The sequence below is a fragment of the Jaculus jaculus genome, chromosome 1 (genome assembly GCF_020740685.1).
Source record: "Jaculus jaculus isolate mJacJac1 chromosome 1, mJacJac1.mat.Y.cur, whole genome shotgun sequence".
Classification (NCBI taxonomy): Eukaryota; Metazoa; Chordata; class Mammalia; order Rodentia; family Dipodidae; genus Jaculus; species Jaculus jaculus.
The window spans coordinates 192,738,618-192,744,617 of record NC_059102.1 but is presented as its reverse complement, the minus strand read 5'-3'; positions in this window follow the sequence as shown (position 1 = coordinate 192,744,617).

Below are 6,000 nucleotides of genomic sequence, written 5' to 3'. Positions count from 1 at the left end.
CATTGCTTATTTCGCCAGTTGTCCTTAGTTTCAGTTGGGCCCCTTTTGAGGTATGTTGGGGCAGATCTCTTCTTAGGATCTGCATATATCTGGAAAAGAGAAGCAGATTCTCCAGGGGAGAGTAAGTTAGCACCCGGAAAATTGAGATACACTTACTTTTTCGATAGACAGTATGATAGGTTTAGGCCCTCTTATACCCCGTGATTGATGGTAGCTTGATAGTGTAGAGTGGGCTTGTGTTTGGGTATGGTTCTGACTTGTTTCCCAGCTCCAGATAAGGGTCTAGTACCACTGAGTGGATCAGTTAGCCAAATCAAGAGCAATTGATTCCTCACCATGGCTGTGTACCACTATTGCACTTGTGTGGGCATCACATCCAGTTATTTGTTGCTATTTAGGTTAAACAATGTGTTGCTTGGACAGATCTTGGTCATTTCCCCCAGTCGCCTATGTAGCACCTTCTGGCACTAGACACGCTGACTGTCTGGGGACTGACTCTCTCCTGGCTTCCAGCCATGTCATTCCATTTTACGCGTCAGCGGCGTATGGAGTCTTCAGCAATAGGGTGTTACCACTGGCCTTTGGTGGGTCATCAAGTACTCTGACAGAAGTCTGTCATTGTTTTGGGAAACCTTGTAGGTTTCTCTGATCAAAAGCTCATTGTGGATGGTAGGCCCAAGCTGGAAGTGGGGGTTACAGGTCAGTGTCCACTAAGAAATTGAGGACAAAGATAACTAATATGCAAGAGTTAGAGAGGAGAGAGAAAGAGGGAAGATGGGGAGAGGGAGGGAGGGAAGATGGAGGAGATTTAGGTCAGTCTTGATCCTACCCTCTCCAGTGTCTTGTGATTCAGGTGTTTCCTTTAAGGGTCTAGTGAAGGTTCAGCCATTTGGTCTGTCTTGTAGGAAGTAGAATTTTATGGTACGACTGCCGTTTGGGTCCAGATTACTGTTTTCCACCCTTTGATTCCCTCCCCGCCCTCCATCCATCATATTGTCTAGTCCATGAGGTGCTTGCTGGGTATGTAAGGCATCTTCAGCAGATTCAGGTTAGGTGTTGCAGATGAGTGAGACTATGTGTCGATTTTTTTTCTGTGATTGGGTACATTCGCTGAGAATGATCTGTTCCAGGTTCAACCATTTTGCCTCAAACTTCTTTATGTCGTTTTTTCTTACTGCTGTATAGAATTCCATTGTATAGATATACCACATCTTTGTTATCCATTCTTCTAATGATGGACATCTGGGTTGATTCCAGCTTTTAGCTATTACAAATAGAGCTGCTAAAAACATGGTTGAGCAAATCTCTCTGGCTTTTGGTTTGAAGGTTTAAGGGTAGATGCCCAGTAATGGTATAACTGGGTCTGTTGGTATTTCTATAGTCAGCTTTTTCAGGAGTCTCCATATTGCTTTCCAAAGTGGTTCTACCATCCTGCATTCCCACCAACAATGAATGAGTGTCCCTGCTTCTCCACATCCTCGCCAGCATTTATTTTCATTTGACCTTTTGATGTTGGCTATCCTTATTGGGGTAATGTAGAATCTCATAGATGTTTTAATTTGCATTTCTCTGATGATTAGGGATGATGAACATTTTCTTAGGTGTGTGTTTGCCATTTGTATCTCTTCCTCTGTGAATTGCCTGTTTAACTCTGTGCCCCATTTTGTGAGTGGGGTATTTGTCTTCTTATTCTTTAGACTTTTGAGTTCTTTGTAAATTCTAGAGATAAGGCCTCTATCAGTTGGATAACCTGCAAATATTTTCTCCCATTCTGTGGGTATTCTATTGGCTTTGCTTATTATATGCTTGTCTGTAAAGAAACTCTTCAGCTTCGTATGATCCCAATGGTTGAGTGACTGTTTAAGAACTTGAGCCAGTGGGGTTTCATTCAGGAAGTCTTTTTCCATTCCTCTATCATGGAAAGTACTTCCTAAATTTTCTTCTAGTAGTTTTTGAGTCTCTGGTCTAATGTTGAGGTCTTTGATCCATTTGGATTTGAGTGTTGTGCATGGTGAAATGTGTGGATCAAGTTTTAGTTTCCTGCATGTGGTTATCCAGTTTGTCCAGCACCATTTGTTGAAGATGCTATCTTTTCTCCAGTCTATATTGTTTGGGCCTTTGTCAAATGTCAAGTAGCTATAGATGCTTGGCCCAAAATCCGGGTCCTCAAGTCTATTCCATTGGTCTATACTCCTGTTTTTATGCCAGTACCATGCTGTTTTTATTACTATGGCTTTGTAATATAGCTTTATATCGGGTATGGTGATGCCACCAGAGGTATTTCTTTTGCTGGGGATATGTTTGGATATGCGAGGCCTTCTGCCTTTCCATATGAAATTGGAGATCATTTTTTCTATCTCTGTGAAGATCACTGTAGGGATTTTAATTGGAATTGCATTAAATCTATATATTGCCTTTGGTAGGATTGGCATCTTCACAATGTTAATTCTGCCTATCCAGGAGCATGGGAGGTCTTTCAATCTTTTCAAGTCCTCCTCAATTTCTTTTTTGAAAGTTTTTATATTTTCTTTGTATAGATCTTTTACTTCCTTGGTTAACATTATTCCAAGGTATTTTATTTTTTTGTTGCTATTGAAAATGGGACTATGTCCTTTATTTCTTTTTCTGTGTCTTTGTCATTTGCATACAGAAATGCTACCGATTTTTGAGCATTGATTTTATGTCCTGCTACTTTGCTATAGGAGTTAATCACCTTCAGGAGTTTTGGAATGGAGTCTCTCGAGTCTCTTACATATACAATCATGTCATCAGCAAATAGAGCTAACTTAACTTCTTCCTTTCCAAATTGTATCCCTTTTATTTCCTTCTCCTGCCTTATTGCTTGGGCTAGGACTTCCAGAACTATATTGAAAAGCAGAGGTGAGAGAGGACATCCCTGTCTTGTTCCTGATCTCAATGGGAATTCCTCCAGACTCTCTCCATTAAGTATTATTTGGGCCTTTGGAGCTTTGCATATTGCCTTTACTATGGTAAGATGTGAACTGGCCATGCCGATTCTCTCCAATATTTTGATCATGAAGTGATGTTGTATCTTATCAAAGGCCTTTTCTGAATCTATCGAAATGATCATGTGACTTTTATGTTTAAGCTTGTTTATGTGGTGTATTACATTGACAGATTTTCATATGTTGAACCACCCTTGTGTTCCTGGGATAAATCCCACTTGGGCAAGGTGGATAATGCTTTTGGTATGTTGTTGGATTTGGTTTGCGAGTATTTTGTTGAGGATCTTTGCGTCTATGTTCATTAGGGAAATAGGCCGATAGTTTTCTTTTCTTGTGGCATCTCTGCCCGGGACTCGTCTGCTGCGTGTGGGTAGTGGGCGTGGGGCCCCCGGTGGGGGGCCGGGGGGTCTCGAGTTGCACGGTTTGGGGTGCGGGGGTCTGGGGCTCGCAGGGGACTCGGGCGTGCCGGACTCCGCGGGGTGCTTGGGGCGCGCCTACCGCGTGTGGATAGGGAGCGTGGGGTGCCCGGGGGGGGGATGGAGTTGGGGCGGGGCACGTGGGGGGGCTTGAGGCATGCGGGGTCTGGGGCATGCGGGGGGTGGAGGGGCGCGCGGCACACCTGGGCGCCCAGGGCGCGGGACTCCGCGTGGCGCTGGGGGAGCGCCTACCGCATGTGGATAGGGAGCATGGGTTGCGCAGGGGGGGAGGTGGGCTGGGCGCGTGGGGTGTGGCACAGGGGCGTGGGCACCCCTCAGTGCCTGGTGCGCGGGACTCTGCGGGACGCTCGGGGCACACCTACTACGTGTAGATAGGGAGCGTGGGGCGCCCGGAGGGGGGTTGCGGGGAGGCTCGAGGTGTGCAGGGGTGGAGGGCGGTGTTTTGGGGCACGTGCGTGGTGTGGGGCGTGCGGCACGTCTGGGCGCCCGGGGTGTGGGACTCCGCGGGGCGCTCGGGGAGCGCCTACCATGTGTGGATAGGGAGCATGGGGTGCGCGGGGGGGGGGCGGAATGCGTTGGGGGGGGTTCGAGGCGCGCGGGTTGGGGCATGGGGTTCTGTGGCACGCGGGGGCCATGGTGGCGCGGGGCTGGCCTGGGCACCCAGGGCACAAGACGCCACGGTTCCCTTGGGCCGTGCCTGCCACATGTGGATAGGGAGCGTGGGGAGCGCTGGGGAGGGAGGGGTGTGGGTTGTGTGGGCGGGGGGGCGCGGGGGTTTGGGGCGCACGGGGCCACAGGGGCCCTGGGGCGCCAGGCTGCGCCGATTTGGCAGGTCACGGTGGGTCGTGGATGGTGGGGTGGTGGGGGGCGTGGGTTGCGGGGGGGTGTGCTTCCCTCTTTTACCCCAATCTGTTGCCTCCCTCTTGCAAAAATTTCCTAATTTCCCTTGAATACTTGCCTTTTTTTTTCCTTGTTGTCTGTAGTGCAGCTAGGTGGTGGCCATCTTGACCAGAAGTCTTCCTAAAAAAATCTCGTCTTGCTTTTTAATGTTTCTTGTGTTATAATGTATATATTTTTGCATCTTGGATTAAGTTAATGCTTGAATTTTCTAGCTAGCTGGGTATTCTTAGCTGTATCAATTGATTTGATGTTATATATTTTCAGGGTAGGAGCTTAAGGTGTTAGATGTGGCTCTTAAGACTCTCAGAGTATCTACAAAGGTGTTCCTAGGGGTTGAGTTTCCCTGCTATGGGAGTATTCAAGTCGGCTGAGTGGAATAAAATACAGGTAGATTCTAAAAATTAACTAAACACTGTACCCATTCAATCAAAAACAGCCCCAAGTATGTATGCCAGAGTAGTTATTATAACAACCAGATCCTCTATCAACATAGAGGTTAAGATTTCTGGTGTGTTGAGGGATCCAAGTCAGCTTGTGACCAAGTGACACCCTTCCCTGGTGCAATCCCAGTTACCTTGGATGATTTTGGTCTCAGTCAAGTTGCTGCCTGGTCGCCGGGCTGCTGTTCTGATTTCTGGAGCTGGGCACTGGCTTTTCCTGCAGGGCAAATGGAGCCTGGCAAATGTGGCCCTGCAGATCAGCACCCTGCTGTTGGAACTGCTGCTGCTGCTGGGTCCACTGCTGCTGCTGCCACTGAAGCTGCTGCAGGATCTGCCGCTGCTGCCATTACTGGATCTGCTGCTGTTGGGGCCGCTGTTACAGGTGCTGGAGCTGCTGATGTTGCTGCGGGACTCTGCTCCTGCTTGGGTCCCACTGTCGGCCCAAGTTGGCATGGCCGGGTCCCGGGACCTCTGCTCTGTTCACTCGAGCTGGGCTCAGGTGGTGGGGGAAGGGAGGGAGCCAAGCTGCTCTGGTTCTTTCACTGTTCCACATGTTCTTCTACCTCGTGGTGTGCTCCTCTGTTGCTCATTGCCGCTATCCCTTCACGTTTCCTGAGTTGCAGAGAGTGCAGTTGTGAGTGGAAAATCCCTGCACCTGGCTTTTCCTGTGGCTGTAGCCGAGTCTGGCCGCTTTCTGGTGTGCCTGCCACTGCTGTTGGTGGAGCTTTTGCCGGCCTGTGTGGGCTCTGGATGCTCTGGATCTCTCCTACTTCTCCGCTGCCGCTTCAATTTCCTATACACCTCACTTTGTAGTAAAAGTGTGTATTTTGCTGAGGTTTTTTGGTCTTTTTTTTCCCCCTAGGCTGCTTTGGTGTGGTTCCTATGCTGCCATCTTAACTGGAAGTCCTGCAAATATATTTTTAAAGATGAACATCCACACAAATAGAGATAAGTTTCCTCCAGGCATAAGATATAGTAGACAAAGTAAGAGCAGATATCTGCAGACTGTTTCAGGATGTTTTCAAAGATGCATTCATATCCTGTGCTACAGCAATCCCTACTTGGAAAAAAAACAAAGAAAATGTGTTTATTTGCACATGTATGTGTATACATGTGCATTGTCTAAGTCCTCTTGCCTCTGCAAACGAATGCCAGATGCTTGCGCCACACTTTTGGTGTGTGTTTCTGGATGAAGTAGTCAGTGTGGGAACTGAACCAGTGCAGCAGACTTTCCAAGCAAGCATCTCTAACTATTGA